The following is a 16,854-nucleotide window of genomic DNA, read 5'->3' on the forward strand; positions in this document are numbered from 1 at the left end:
GCAAAGAGATTCGGATTTTTTAATAAATAAATGTACAGTAATTTCTATTTTTTTATCAATATCAAAATTTTCATTAGTTGTCTCAAATAAATATGATAAAGCTAAATATTTTTTTGCTGGAGTTTCAGACTTTTTTTCTTTCTCAGAATTTTTTTTGGGTGGACTGAAATATTGCCCCATTTTGTTTATACATAAAATTAAATAAAAATAATTTAATTTCAATTATTTTCCTTTCATTTAAAATGAAATATTAGTTTATTTCTCATAAAAAGAAAATAAAAAATTATAAAAAATATGTACTTATAAATCTTATTTGTTTTAGTATGGGTAAAATTCTAAATTAAAAAACAAAAGAAAATTAAACAAGGCAAAGTGGAGTAAATGTGGGGAATTTCCCCTTGACTCCCCTTGCATCTCTTCAATTAATTTAACTTTAGAATGGGGATGAAAGTTTATTTAAATAATGAAAAAACTTGCCTTGAACTTTTTTTTTTTTTTACTTCTCTATGTAGTCTATAAACCATTAATAAATATAGCATCTTGTGTTAATTAAGGGTAAGGGTTTATGATTTAGAGTTTAAGGTTTAAAACTTATGATTTAGGGCTTAGGGTTTATTGTTCAAAATTCAAGGTTTAGTTATAGGTTTAGGATTAAGGGTTCAAGTTTTGATTTTAAGGCGACAAGAGCACCACAAAAAAAGGACAGAGATATCACTGACGGTAGAGGTAGCAGCATCTAAGCTAGTATCTGGGCCAGTTGGCTTCGTCAACTCAACAATTGAAGTAGTTGATCTTGAACCAATTTGTTCATCAATTGCCCCATTACCCGGTAAACTCTCCTGGATCAATAGCATTGGATCGGGAATGTGGCCATTTCATTATAGCCCATTGATCCATGAAAAATAGAGACTCTTCGACTAAGACATTGCCTTTCTATTTGTAGATTGTTCACATTTCACTGGCCAGGTTTGAAACTCTCTTCACTTCGCCCCATCATGCAAGATATAGGAGATTAGGAAAAATAAAATTGTCAGTCTAGACTGGGAAATGAAATTCATAGAGCCCCCAAGTGTTTTCGTTGTGGATTGCCAGCTCCACGCTAACATGCTACTAAAATTTAGGTAACACGAGAGATGGGTATGAGTTGGTCATCCAAGCAACTAACCTGGTAGGTTAGTCGGGTTGGTTCTCCCCGTCTATGAAGTCGCATTTGACTCACCACCAGCATATGAATCAAAGTAGTAGAAATTTCAGTTTCAGTGTGGAAAATTCTAGCAGTAGTTTCCCCTTCTTTCCTTTCCAGGTTTAAGGGTGTCGGCTCTAGATAGATTGGTTACCAAACTTCAACCATGTCTGATACCAACTGCAACAAAGACCCCATACTTACTTATATTTGAAGTAATGTGACCTTTCCTAAGCTAGTCTTAACTTAATTTGTTCCTAGGGGTCATATACAATGCACATCAAGACTGGGATGATCTCCATCGACATTCAATATTTCTTCAGATTCAGGTAAAACAGGTCGAATGCTCACTCTTGGTTTACTCACCGACAACACAGAGTTGTGCTTCACCTCTAAGAATCCTTGCAGCTTCCTTCACTTATCTAACTTGGTTCACTACAAATGTGACCTTGTTAAATGGCAACTGCTTTCCAGGTTCAAAAACTCGTTGATTTTGCCAACACCACAACCACCAACATCCCAAAGTAAATAACACATTCCACTCAAGAGGAATGCCCTCAATTTCCCTCCTCATCACGTTTTTGGTCAACCATTCTCTACACTCCCCCGAGAAAAACTCATTCCATTTATTCCCAGGAAGCAAAACCTGCCAAAATGTCATTACATGAGGGCAATCTCGCAACACATGCATTGCGTCTTCAAGACTACCATTGCAACCTTCACATCTACTATCACTAGCCAACCCTCTTTTAACCCTGTTACCATTGGTCATTAATCTATCCCTAGATGCTAGCCAAAGGAAAACTCATACTCGTTAGGGTACTTTGACTTTCCAAACATGCCGCCACCCTTTGTCTTCCATTTCCTCATCTAACCCGGCCAGCATTCCATAGGTTGACTTCATCGTAAAATTCCCATCAACCACCAAAGATCTTAATGGTAGAAATATGCATCAATATCTTAGTCGGGATTAAGTGCTCGAATTCGGGCCATCTCCACTCTCTATTCTCTCCCTAGTAATCCGCAACAAGCTTAGTGGAAATATATTGGTCTATGGGAGCAATTGCCAACTTTATAAGAGGTTTATAAATAATCCACCTATCTGTCTAGAAATGCACCGACTTCCCATCACCAAGAATCCAACTAGCACCCTTTTGCACATTCCCCAAAATTTCATACAAACCTTTCCAAACATGAGAAGGACCAACTCTCAATGTTGCTAGGTTCACGCCCAATTGATCTATACCATATTTCTCTTTAAGCACTCTAACCCAAAGTATATCATTAAGATATGCCTCCAACCAAGCTTTGCAAGAGCGGCCTTATTGTCTTAGCCTTACGTAATCCCAAGCCTCCCATACCCTTCGGTTTACATATATCATCCCATGAGACCATATGCACTCTTCGTCGTTCCTCATTGTCACCCCATAGAAAGGCCTTAGACTTTCTATCCAACTTCTCACAAACTAAGTTTGGCATCTTTAAGCTTTGCATGGTGTATAAAGGAATAGCCTGCACTACCAATTGTGTTAAAGTAATCCTCCCTACCATGGAGAGAAGCTTCAATTTCCACCCCACTAGTTTGGGCTACGCCCCTTATCAATTACCTCTTTACAAGCTTTCTTGTTTACCCTCTCATGTAAGATATTTACCCTAAGGTTTTTTCCCAAGATTTTTTGTGAGAGGTATCCCTGCCTTTCTACTGATTGAGTTTGATAGTCTAGTTGACACATTCGTTGAGCAAAAAATTTTAAACTTCAACAAGCTCACCTTTTAGCTCGATGCCATACAAAACTCTTCCATACAATCCCTACTCCCACCTATTCCGTAGATGCCTCGGCAAGCAAAATAAGATCATCCATGAAAAATAGATGAAAGAGTCGAAGGCCTTTTTTAGAAAGATTAATAGGATGCCACTTCTTGCTTTGCACCGAAACTTCAATTCTGCAAGCAAGTCTTTCCATGGAAAACACAAATATATAAGGAGACAAAATAACCTTGCCTATTTTCCCTATATGGAAAAAGCTCTCTGTTTTTCCCCATTCCACATTACTTGCATGGATGAAGAGGTGATGCATGACATAATTAAAGCAACAAAATCCTCTGGGAGTTGAACTGCATGGAGCGTATCTCTAAGAAAATTTCATCTCAACCTATCATATGTTTTTTTAAGATAAACTTTCACCGCAAGCATTCATCTCTTTCCCTTATTTATTCACATAAAATGAATCACCTCCTGCATAATAACTATGTTATCAATTATTTGGCGTCCAAGTATAAAGCTACACTGTGTGGGTATAATGATAGTAGGCAGCAGAGTCTTCAACCGATCCACGATCACCTTAGTAATGGTCTTGTAGGAGACATTACATAGGCTTATGGGCCGCAACTGGGTAAGACTTTTTGGATGGGGGACCTTTGGAATCAACTTGATCAAAGTATGATTAATCCCTTAAGGCAAGCTTTTATCACGGAAAGCCTTCAACACCATACAACACAAAGAGGAACCAACTACATCCCAAAATTTTTGGTAAAAATGTGATTGAAATCCATCGTCTCCAAGTGCTTTGTATGCTCCCATAGAAAAAAAACACATCCTTTACATCCCTAGGAGTCATTGGCTTCATCAAAGAAGTAATTTGCTCATTAGTAAGACAAAAGAAATAATTGACACAGTTAACAGGCATACCTCGATTTCCCTCGTCTGTATAGAGTTTTTGAAAAAAATTGAACCACCATATTCTTAAACAGGTTTACATCCATGATCCAACTTTCATTATCCCCCTTTAAGCTTCCAATCCCTTTTTTTTTTTCTCTCGGATGAGAGTAAACATGTGCCAAAATTTCGAGTTACAATCACCAAATTTAATCAAGCCATGATGAAATTTCAAGTTACAAATTTCAAATTTTAACCAATAAGTGCAAGAAGACAAGTTTTTTTCACCTTTAAGTGGGCAATCAAGCCATGTGCAAAGAGAAAATGTTGGAATTATGATATCATGATGAACTTATATGTTTGAATCACCAACCTGCTTACGCAGATATTGAACCAACCAATGGAGGGCAATGGGGGAGAGAGGGAGAGGAATGTGGGAGACTTGTTAAAGCATGTAGAATCTAGCCAACTATTTCATGCCTCAAGATGATTGAGATCATCTGCATTATGTGCACAAACAATGATTGAATTCTCTACTGTTATAGTCATATCCTCAAGCTCTTCAAAGTCATTATCCTGTCCAAAAAAAATAAAGAAAAACATATGTTATTCTAGCATCACAAGTCAAAAGACAATTTCATTGCTGAAAATGGTATTCTAAAGTCCCTCAAACTCATATCACTATCCTTCAAGTATGGATCCATTTCACTACTTTGGGTAGTAGGTGTCTCCAAGGCCCTTGCTAAATAACTCAATGCTTGAGTTACAAATGACAAAACAAAATTTTCACAAACAATTTATGTTATAAAAAAGTCACAATGTAGAACTGCTTCCAGATCATTTCACAAACAATTTGCTCATGTATCATCCTGCTTGTTAGCATCATATAAAGACAATTTCTATTGGATATAGCTATTTGTGCAAGTATTTTACAATTAAGAAGTAACTGCCTCTTATACAGATCGTGTATAAATCTACTATAACTATAAGATGCCCCATTCTTGTGAATTACTACATTATCACGAAGTTTGGTATTTCCTCGCTCTTAATTTGCTATGCTACACTTAGCTTACTATACTAAGTAATGCTACACAATTCGACAGATAGGATATGCAACAAAGGTAAACTTAAGAAAAGAAGTTTTATATTGCACGAGGAAGCTTTACAATGATAGAAAACTCTTAACTTGCTTAGTGTCTTGTCCAAATGAGACACCTCTTATTTATAGGCAACTAAGGAACTCTCTAAACCCACAAAGGTTTCTTACAACTCCAAAATTCTTTAGAACATCCTACACAAGTCTTATGTGCAAGATGACTTTGGAACACTCTAAAATGCCCCACATTCTTCCCTTGTCTTCCAACCTTATGTAAAGATTTGTGGACATCTTTAGGCTCCTCTTGAATATTCCACAATCTTCCATTAGTAGAGAAGTGTGGATTGCTTCAGGAGGTTCTAAAAGCTGCCTACTTTAGGAGGTTCCAACAGTTTCCCACTCTCTTATCTCAAGGGAAGTCATTTGAGCAAGTTGTGACAATGAGCTTTTTGCATACCTTTTAGTTAATTTGGTTTTCTAAGGGATGATTTCTGTTTTGTTTAAGTAAATTGAATATTTTTTTTGTGGATTGCAATTAATGATTATTTTAATTGGTTTGCTTTTCTAGGGTTTTTTATTTTATTTTTTGTTTGTAAGCACTTAAAGAAAAATTATTCAAAGAATTACCCGTAAAAACTTCAAATTGGGGTAAAAGCATTGGCGGTTATGCCCAATATTTGAAAAATCGAAAAATATCACCAAAATATCAACGAAAAATCAGTTATCGATGATGGCCAAAATGAAATCGACCATTGATTATGGATCGGGTGAAAAATCATCTAAATATTGGCAAAATTGCCGATATATTGATAGAAAATCGAAGAATTGGTGATAAAATTGAGCATGGAGACAACTCACGGGTAAGGAGGAAAATGTTGGGATATATCGCCGAGATATCGTGTATCGGGAGGGGTCGACATGATATTTTGTGGAGAAAAATCGGAGGGGAGAAATTTCTACAAAAATTGCCAAAAAAATCGCTGATATATCAGCTTCAGGCGATAAATCGCCAATATAATGGAAAAAAAACGGCCAAAAAGGATGAAAATCACCGATATTTCGACAATTTTTCGATCGGTCAATGCGCTACAGTGCACTCTAAAAATTTCCTTTTTTTTGTGATGTTGAAGGGATTTAAATGGGGTTCAACACATCCGACCACCAAGGCAAGTTTGCCCTTTATTAAGTAAATTGCACTTAAAATATATATTCAAAGTTATCATGTAAAGAAAATTTTAGAGAGCAAATTAAATATAATTATTTTATAATTAAATACTAAAATTTCTTTTAATTGATTACCAAAAATATAAAAATTATCATAATAATTTTCTTCATAGTGTTTTCAATATCATTAATGAATTAATTAAATATTAAAAAATTGTACATATATCATAATTTATTTTATATTATTTAATATAATTGAATTAAATGGATCATAATTTTAATATTAATATATATTTTTAAGTTAGACATATTATAATCAAATATCATAATATTATTATGAAATAATATTTGATATAATTTAATAATAAATGTACACTTATAAAATTCATATTTTTATTGATGCATACAATATTATTATCAAATATAATAAATCATATTATACATATATCAAATTCTTTAATAAAACAACTTTAAAATATCTATTATACTTCTAATTACATTTTTATGAAACTTTTCTTCTATTTTTATAAATTTTGATCAATTTTAGGTTTATCGATATTTTTTTTACAAAATATCCCCGATATATCCCATATATCTGTCATCCTTCCTCACGCGTGGGGTATGGAAATAAAAAATCATCCATTTTTTTACTACTTTTCAAAAAACACCATTTTTTTTATAAATATTTATCCTATTTTTTATTTTTTTTATTCATTTTTAATTTATCTTTTATTTATATTTATATTATCATTTTATTTTATATTATCCTTTTATTTTTAACTACTTTTCATATTTATCTCAATATTCCTATTTTAAAAAATTACTATCACTTCACTCTTAATTATTTTATTTATCCTTTTAATTTTATTTAAATTTAAATTTGTTATTTTAAAATATTAAAAATATAATTTTACTGAAAAATTACTACAATATAAAAAAAATTAATGAAGTTCTAATATTTTATAAATTAAAATTAATTTGATAAGATAAATTATTAATAATTTTAATTATTTAAATAAATTAATGTTAATAGAAAAAGTTGTTACCACAAATTTGTAATAAAATTTTAGAAATTAAATCTCAAATGAAATATTTTTTATAAATCAATAATTTTTTATTTAAAATATAATAAAACATGTTTTGATAAAAAATATTTTTAAAATTTTTAAAATAAATGAATATAAGTAAATTGAAGGAATTTAAACTAATTTTTATAAAAATTTGATAAATATTATCTTTAATCATACTTATATCAATTACATTTACAAAATAACTTTAATACGTATATTCTTATTTATTTTATCAAATTTTTTAAGTTTTTTTTAAGTATTTTCATTAATTTTGTATCATTTATGTTATATCGATATTTTTGGTTAAAATATTCATCGATGTTTCTTCGATATTTCTGACATATCCATAAAATCCAAATACCGATATACCTTGATTTACCGAAATTTCAAATCTTTGGTTGTACCCAACAAAAGTAGGATTCATCCCCTTGTGACAATGCAGGTCCTGCACCGGTAGTAAGTGGGTCTAAGCGTGATGGTTATTTTTTACCATTTTCATCAACTACATATCCTTCACACTAAGTGTCATAAAATGATTGAAGATTTTGCTGTCTAAAAATGACCCCAAACAAATTAATGAGGTCCAGCAACCAACAGGCTGATGGCTAATTTCTTCCTTGGAAATATCTTCACATCTAAGCTCTTCAAATGCAGGTGACCAGATGGTTTTCTTAATCGTGAATGTGGTTGAGGCAATCGGAGTGCTCATGACATTCAAACCATTTCTAGTTCAAAGGCGTCGATAGAGGAAAATCAGTCTGATTCAACTCCAGGCCGTGAAGATTATCACCTCGATCAGTATGACTCTTTGGTAGCATTGCACCTGTCTCCATTCATTATAGGGACGATAACTTGCATCCTGTAGTAACCCTTTTGGGGGGGTATATTAGATCAACAACAATGTGCCCTGTATCTACTGCATTTTGTACACCAGTAAATTACTGCCTACCTGCATATTGTTGGACATATTTGGTTACCAATAGGCAGTTCATGAGTTAGCAAAACTCTTGTTTGATGTCTAATACCTTTTTTGTTTCACTTAATATGGGGCAGCTCTTGATGAATGTTTGTGAACATGATTTTATCATCTTCATTTAATTAGTTACATTATGTATAGTCTTAATTGAAATCTAAAATCATGAAACCTATCTTTCATGTTCTTTCTAACTGAATATTTGCTAGAAGAAAATTTCAAAAAGAAACCATCAACTAAATATCGGTAATCAACACTAACTACAAGATATTTACCGCTCGTTGTTTGATTAACTTTTTTCTAATTCTATAAGTATCTGATTAGGTAACAACTAATAATTATGTTTAGTGATTGAATGAGAAGAGAGTTAAGCAAATCAAAGCAAGCCCTTGTTATTTGAAATATTTTAAAGATTTTTTATTATTTTGATGTATCTACTTGATCTTTGGCTAGCTAGGTTCAAAATATTAGCTCAACTTCTACTTTGAAAGCCAGATTTCATATATGCATAATGGAAGTTTTGGAAGATTAATGTTATTGTACTGGTACAGCTAGCTAGATTAAGGTAGTAATTTTATTCCAAAAGCCCTTGATCCAAACTACTTCTAAAAGGACTTATTAGTTTTTAGAGCAATCTTGAAAGTTCAAGGAAGTGAAGTAGATCAAGATAAATATATAGTTTTGGATTTAATTAAATGAATAAATTTAATAATTGAATTTAACATAAAAAGGAGTTTCCAAAGTTTAAGGAAGTTTAAACTTTTGTTTACTTTGCAGTTCCTACTTTTCAACTATTCTATGTTACTTATACTTGTTTGGTTCTTGAAAAATTTGAGGGAAACTATGAAGGAAAGATGATTGGAGCCAAAATATGTGCTTCCATAGCATATGTATAATATGATTTATGCAATATAAAAAGCTCAAATCATCAAACTTAACTCAAATTGGTGTTAAGACCTAATTATGGATCTAACTGTTATTTTGAGCCTAATTTTAGATTTAAGGGATGAAAAAAAAATGATAAGTGTAGAAGTCATTATCAACCAAGGGAGTAAAAGGGGTTAAACATGCATAATTGAGAGACCCGAGACTTGTGAACCATGAAGAGTCCAAACAAGAGTGTGATAAGCAACTTGAAATACTAGCAATGAATGTTATGAAGTGAGATAGAGGGCAAACAACCATAATGGAGGAGGTTCGAATAAAATGCAATCAAGTTCACATGGGAATTTAGAACTCAAAATTTGGCAACAACACATACTCTGACTTTGAGATAAAATTTAGAGCACTTCTCGATGTCAAACTAATATATGTGTAGAATACTTAAATTACCTTTCAAATAAAAATTAGGCTTTGTACAACTTAACAAAAAGATGTTGGAAACTTATGAAAATTTGATGCAAAAAGTGCTAAATGTGTGCTTATAGGCTATTCACTCAAGCTAAAGTCCATGGAGTTTTCCTTAATGAAGGAAGAACAAGCTTCAAGAACAATGACTAAATCTTTAAATGTAATGATAAATGATGTTTTTAGGAGATGGTCTTCGTTGTGAATTAGGATAAATTCCAATTTCCATCCAAATCTAGAATAAGTCTCAACTATATTATCTTAACTAAGGGTAATAAGTAGATAGAGCTAAAATCTAGTTTGGTAGATGGAGGAATCTGGTTTGGTAGAATTGCTCCTTATATCTAACTTCTAGCAATGCATTTGGCTAGATGGACCACTAAATTTTGCTAGCCAACTTCAATCTTTGAAGATTCTCCCTAATTTACTTCAACTCAACTGTCCATATGATTTGTTCTCAAGATTCCTAGCTCATGATTCGTTCTCAAGATTACTAGCTCATGGATGATATAAATAGCATTTTCATCTCGTTAAGAGGAGCTTTTGGTAGTCTTTTGTATTTCTTTTCTATTTTACGGTTTTTACCTTCTATACTTTCTTTTTCTTGTAGAAACTCTAAGGTTATGTTTGTTCCCAAATTTTTTTAGGGAAATTGAAGGGGAAAGAAGATACAAAAGAAATGTAGAAGGAAAGAAAAAAAATGAAAAAATAAATAAATAAATAAATTAAAACTCAATAAATTATTTTTATTTGTTACTTCAAGCTCGTTTTATTTATTTTAACTCATTGACATAAAGATTAGATAATTTAAAAATGTATAATTTTTTAATTAATTTTAATTATATTTGTTTTTTTTAATATTTTTTTATAGGACCACCAAATATGAGAAAATCATTTTCTATAGTATTTTTTTTTTCTTTCCTAAGTATTTTACAGAAACCAAACATACACTAAAATCATGCTTGATTAATTGAATATAACATGTGATAGGATAAAAGAAGAAATATTATATCTTATTTTATATTTGGTTGGTATTAGGATAAGATAAGTTATCCTATCACTTATTACATATAGGATAAGATAAATAGTACATGATATATTCCACCTTTTTTTTTTATATATTCATTCTACATAGAATATGTTAATCTTATGCTAAGATATAAGATATGCAAATTTTATGTATCTTAATTAATTAATTATCTTATATTACTTATTTCGCAAAATAAAACTTTTATTATAAAATTAAATTTGAGATTAAAAAAGAAAAAATAAAAATATATTATAAAATAATATTAATATATGTATTATTTAATATATATATATATATATATATATATTCATCTATGTATAGATGTATGCATGTATATTATTTCTATGTATTGAATAACACAATATAAACAATTTTTGTTTATAAAGTTTAAATATTTTAAACATGAATATACTTAAACATAAGAGAAATTTTATTTTTAAAAATAAAGAATATTGGAATGTAATATTCTTTTTTATTTTAAACATTGAAAAATAATACATATTCCATATAATTTTTTTATTCATTTCACAAATTAAATATGAACATAACATAACCTATCATATCTCATTGGACATGATACCTTAGGATGTTATATCTATAGATATAATATCTCATTGGAAATCATATCCTAAGACTGATTCCAATCTTCTTTTACATTAGCAAAGGCACGTTAGCATATATATAATAAGGGTCTTTTCTTGCTCGTTAGCACCCTTGTACCCCTATTATATTTTTTTAGTCATAAAGGAGCTAAAAGAAATTGGACAACCTTACTAAGGGAAAGATGCACTCAAGCATGCAAAGAAAGCACTTTGAGCTTCCCTTCTCTTATCGAAGGGGTGCTCTATGATCAAACTTCAAATATCTCATAAAGTAGGGGCATCAAAACTAAAGCTTGTAGTTTAGGGATGCACAAGTGCTTAACGCCTCATACAAGGGGTTAGCGCACAATGGCTTTCTCTAAGAGGGGCTTACTTCTTCAAGCGGAGCTTGCTACTTTTCATTTTGATAGGAGTAGGTTCCTTCTTGTTCAGGGTCATTAGATGAGAGATCTTCCTCCGACTCCAAGAAATTGGTCAAGCGAGAGGCTACCCTCAACTCATCTCTCTATCTATAAAAAAAAAACCCCTCCCCCAAGGAGAGTAGAAGCTCTGGATGAGTATGTCCTGGATTTTTGGATTCATTCTCGTCCTAATCCGTCATGGAATTTTCAGAATCTACCAAAACATTCTAGGAAAGGGCTTGTAATGATTTTCTCAAAGATCACAAGGTGTTGAAGTGGCAGGATAGGGAGAATCTATAGGTTTTTGTGAAAGAGATGTTCTTAATATACACATCATATCATATCCTATCCTATCTTGTCAACCAAATGTAACATAAATCTTTGCAAAAACTAAGGAAATCACCTATCACCATAAGTGTCTAGCTTTCTTCAAGGTTGAGTGATGGAGGATCTTGTAGGAGAACCTATTTAGGTGATAATTGTAATGAATTTTCTTTGAAATTTAGTGAATCAATTCAAGATTTAATCATTTAGTTCTGATTTTGGGCTTATGATTCATGTTTCTTTTGCTTCATACTTGGTTGCTGATTGCTTGTTTTATTCTCTTAATATTTAGGCAACTTAATTTTGATATTTCAATTACTTAAATTTTAATAATAGATTTAATACAATCAATAGGTTATTGGATGAAAATTGCTATCAAATTTTTGAGCCCTAGATGTCCCTCATGTATAGGAGACTAAATTATATTTGGGTCATTCTTGTTGAAAATCTCCCATAAGCCACACTTAAGTATTTAGTTTTGTGTGTTTGCTTAAGAATCATGAAAAATCAGATAATGGACAGCAGACCAACAAGTGAATCTAGGCCCTTTGTCATTTTATTAGGTTTTGAATTTCTTATGCTTTTGTTTGTTGCCATCTAACCTTATTTTGCTCTCTTTTTCAACCGAAATTTTAACCAATATCCTAACAATTTCACAAACAGCAACCGCTTGGTCATTCTCACACACTCCAAAGTGTTACCTAACCTTCACTTTCTTGGGCATGACACCCAATATTCACTGGATTATTACAATCCGAACTTGTGCTTAGGGCTTGACATACTAGTATGAACAACTTAGTAACACAAGCAACATGCAGGTCCTTGCTCTTTGATGTTGGATATTCCAATGTTGACGTGTTGATTTCCCATAAATCATATTGATAGGAGAGAGGAAAGATATGTAAGCATGTTGATTCACTAAGCCATGACCTTTGGATAAATTCAAAGCCATAAGTCATTATGACCAAGGATGAAAATATCGGTAATCACAGATATATCGGTAATTCGATTTTACGGATATATCGGATATATCGGAGATATTTTTGGATATATCGGAGATATATCGACGGATATTATTGGTAGGCTTAAAATTGTTAAAAACTCATGGAAATGCAAGAAAAACCTCATAATAATATAATTAGAAGTATAATAGACATTTTAAAATTGTTTTATTGAAAAATTTGATATATATATGATATAATTTGCGATATTAGATGTAATTATATCATGTCGATCTATATGAAATGTTAATTTCGTAATTGTTCTCATTATAAAGTCACATCAAATACTTCATTTCATTAAATAACAATAATTTGTACACATTACATTGCAATATCCCTTTAGTACCAAAATGAGTTTCGATGTGGTTCAATGGGATTGATAGATGAAGGAGCCTCAGCTTGCTGTTGGAGACAATATTGGTACCAAGTCAATGAGCCTCGATAATATTGGTTATAAATTCTAACATGTCATGCATATATCTCTTGAGTCCTGCCTACTGCTTCTACATGGATAGGATGCTCAAAGTTCACCCATGTGTTAACGCCAAATCCTTCTTCCATCTAATATGGAATTTGGTATGGCATTTGTCTGGAAGGGGAATAATGCGACATACCATACTCTTCATCTGTTGAATTTGAAGGTTGACCATAACTCATCACATGAGGAGGGTAGACGTTAGCCTCATTCGAGGAGTCACTAAATTGAGTCCCTATACTCATAGATTCAAAACTCCCTGAAAGTAACTCCTCGTTATATGGTTCCATCATTCGTTCTCTTCCTCTATAAGGCCTCCCAATAGCTCCTATGCTTGGACCAGCTCTTCTAGAGCCATGGTCTTCATCCTGTGTGCAGTGTGTGAAATCATTTTCACAAGTAAATTGATTGATTGGATATTGACTATGTCGACTTTCATCAATATCTCCTCCCCCATTATCACCTCCATCATCCGTTCCACCTCTTAAACCATCGTAACCAGAAGTAGAAGCACCTGCAGCACTAGGTCTACTATTATGGCCAGCACTTGTGGAGTCAATCTCTTGGTGGGAATGCAATGTCGCATGAAGTGAATCATCAGTATCTTTGCTAAAACTTTCAGAGTGAACTTCTTCGGACAACACACGTTCAACATTAACTCCAAATTCTCGAGCATGAGCGGCAATTCGTGGATCAGGATTTCCAACTTCGTCATCCAAGTGTATAGGCCTAACCCACTGGAACAATTGATTATCTTCTTCTTCACCCACTTCGGCTGAAATGTCAAGAAGATCAAGGTAATCTTTTTCAGCAACTCGATCATTTTCTGCCTCCATATTGCATAACTTTAGCCTCATATTATAGTAACAAAACACTAATTGCTCCAATCGAGGGTAAGCCAAACGATTTCGTTGCTTTGTGTGAATGAGAGCAAACGTGCTCCAATTTCTCTCACATGCAGAAGATGACGCAGTTTGTGAGAGAACTTTGATGGCTAACTTTCTCAATGTAGGTGTTTGATTCCCATACATAAACCACCATTCAGCTGCAACGAATTTGATAATCATATAAATACTTATGTGGTGAATTTACAATAATAATAATCATTTTTTTTCCTATAAAGACTCACCGTGCACCATGGTTGACCTTGATGCAATTGTTGTTCGATCACCGAATCCTCTTTTTGCATCTCGAAAAAGTACAAGCTATGTATTCAACATTTAATTTGTTAGTAAACGTTCAAATAAATTGATGAATGAAATTATTGTTTTATTGACAAAAATAACAATTTTTTATTCACCTCATTTCCAAATTGACCAAGCGATTCCGTAGTTGGATCTAATTTTGCAAAAACATCATGGACAGCTTGAAGCAGTTCCGGATCACTACCAACTCCACGCCTATATTGAAATCTTGGATTCAAGAAGTATGCTACAATAAAATTTAGTAGAGTTAGTATATTTTTTTTTAAAGAAACTTAAATACAAAGTAAAAACTTATAAAGATATATAGTATTTAAGTACCTGCTGCATGAAGTGGATGTTTTAGTGTTTTCTGCCAACGATCTTGTATTATTTTAAACATCCAATCTCCAGCTCCTTGACGAATAAGGTTCTCTTTCATCACGTGCATAAGCTCGTACACAAATGGCATTGTGGGAACAACTTTAGAATCCACAAGTCGAAGCACCACATATAATGGCTCATATAATGAAACTATATTTGTCAATCTGTCCCAATACGTATGGTCAAACAATAATTGCTCCAATTCTTGTCCAAGTTTTGTTCGACTGAGTTTGTGTTGTGCCCATTCATCACTCATAAACAATTTTTTCAAATCAACCCTTTTTTTGAGAAGACTGTCAAGAGCAATATAATTGGTAGCAAACCTTGTAGTTCCTGGTCGAACAATGTCTCCACCACAATACTTTCTCATTTGTGCTAGTAACCAACCATGATTGTAAATGAAGTTAGTTATCTTGCGAGCATTGTTTATCACCTCGATAACATTGGGTCTTTTACCGATGTCTTCAAAGATTAAGTCGATGCAGTGTGCCGCACACGGAGTCCAATATAAATTATACTTCTTCATCAATTGTTTCCCTGCTTTCATGAATGTCGACCCATTATCTGTGACAATTTGGACCGCATTTTCCTTACCGACTTCTTTGATAATAGTCTTCAAAAGCTCATATATATACTTGTGGTCTTTGATATAGTTCGATGCATCGACTGACTTAAGGAACACCGTGGTCCCTTTAGAATAAACCATGAAATTAATAATACTTAATTTCGTGGGCCCTGTCCATCCATCTGACATTATTGTGCACTCATATGTCTTCCATTTTTCCCTTTGTTGGTTCACATAAGCTTCCATTTCTTTGTACTCCATTTCCAAGTATTTGTTCTTTATTTCATATGGAGATGGAGGTTCAATTCCCATTCCTACACTTCATATGTAAAACATGTCACAAAATACTATACTTACTAAAAGTATAACACAATATAACATTTGATAAATTAGTAATTATCTGCTTGTTGTGCACCAATAATCATATTCTTGAAGTGATGAGACTTTGCTTTTGCGGGTGCGACACTCTCATAAATGAAGAATTTGCTGATTAAGCGTCCCATTGTTTCTTTAATTGCACCACCCTTGAATATATCTTTGATATTTTTTTGTTTTGCTACAGAAGACTTGTAAAGCGAAGGGGCAATAGGGGGTGAATGATGCGAATGTTGCATACTCTGTGATTTTCGCATCGTCGACGGTATACCAGTAGAAGACTCTCCCGATTTGCGTTTGCTTCCTACAATATTCTCATGTTGTTCACGTTCCCAATTAGATGCTTTTGAGGCACGAACTACAGATCGATAGGCATCTCGCTCATCTGGGTGCATATCTGTCGGATACATATACACATCTTCATCCTCAGCATCTTCATCATCATCATCTTCGTTTACCAAATGTGTATGATGCGTCCCCATTGTGCCACGTAATTGACTACGAATTTCTTCAATATCAGCATTTTTCTTTGCTTTTGCTTTTTATTTGTCATGCACCAACAATCGTATCTCTTCTTTCACTTCGAGCAGCACTCTTGGACACTTTTTGGTGTTGTTATGCGGGTCCTTATGCATTAAATGAGACTTGAATCGTGTGATGCCTCCACTTTTCATTACCAACCCACAAAAATTACAAATTGTTCCATTTCAATTACCCTCAATTGGTGAACAATACTTCCAAGTCGGATCTCGCCCTGGCACGGCAGAACCACCTTCACTAGCCATGCTAAATCTATTGCAAGAAAAATACACTTAAATTTAAATCTATGTTAATTAAACTAATTAAATAAATTACCTAAGTTAATTTTTAAAATCTAAATGTAATTTTATGACAAATTTACTAAATATTGAAATTAATCATAATTGAATATGAAAATAAATCACGATAATATAAAAAATTGAGCATATTTAATATTCCATATATAGTAGTTCATGTTAATTTAACTAATTAAATAAATTACCTAAGT

The sequence above is a fragment of the Vitis vinifera genome, chromosome 13 (genome assembly GCF_030704535.1).
Source record: "Vitis vinifera cultivar Pinot Noir 40024 chromosome 13, ASM3070453v1".
Taxonomy (NCBI): domain Eukaryota; kingdom Viridiplantae; phylum Streptophyta; class Magnoliopsida; order Vitales; family Vitaceae; genus Vitis; species Vitis vinifera.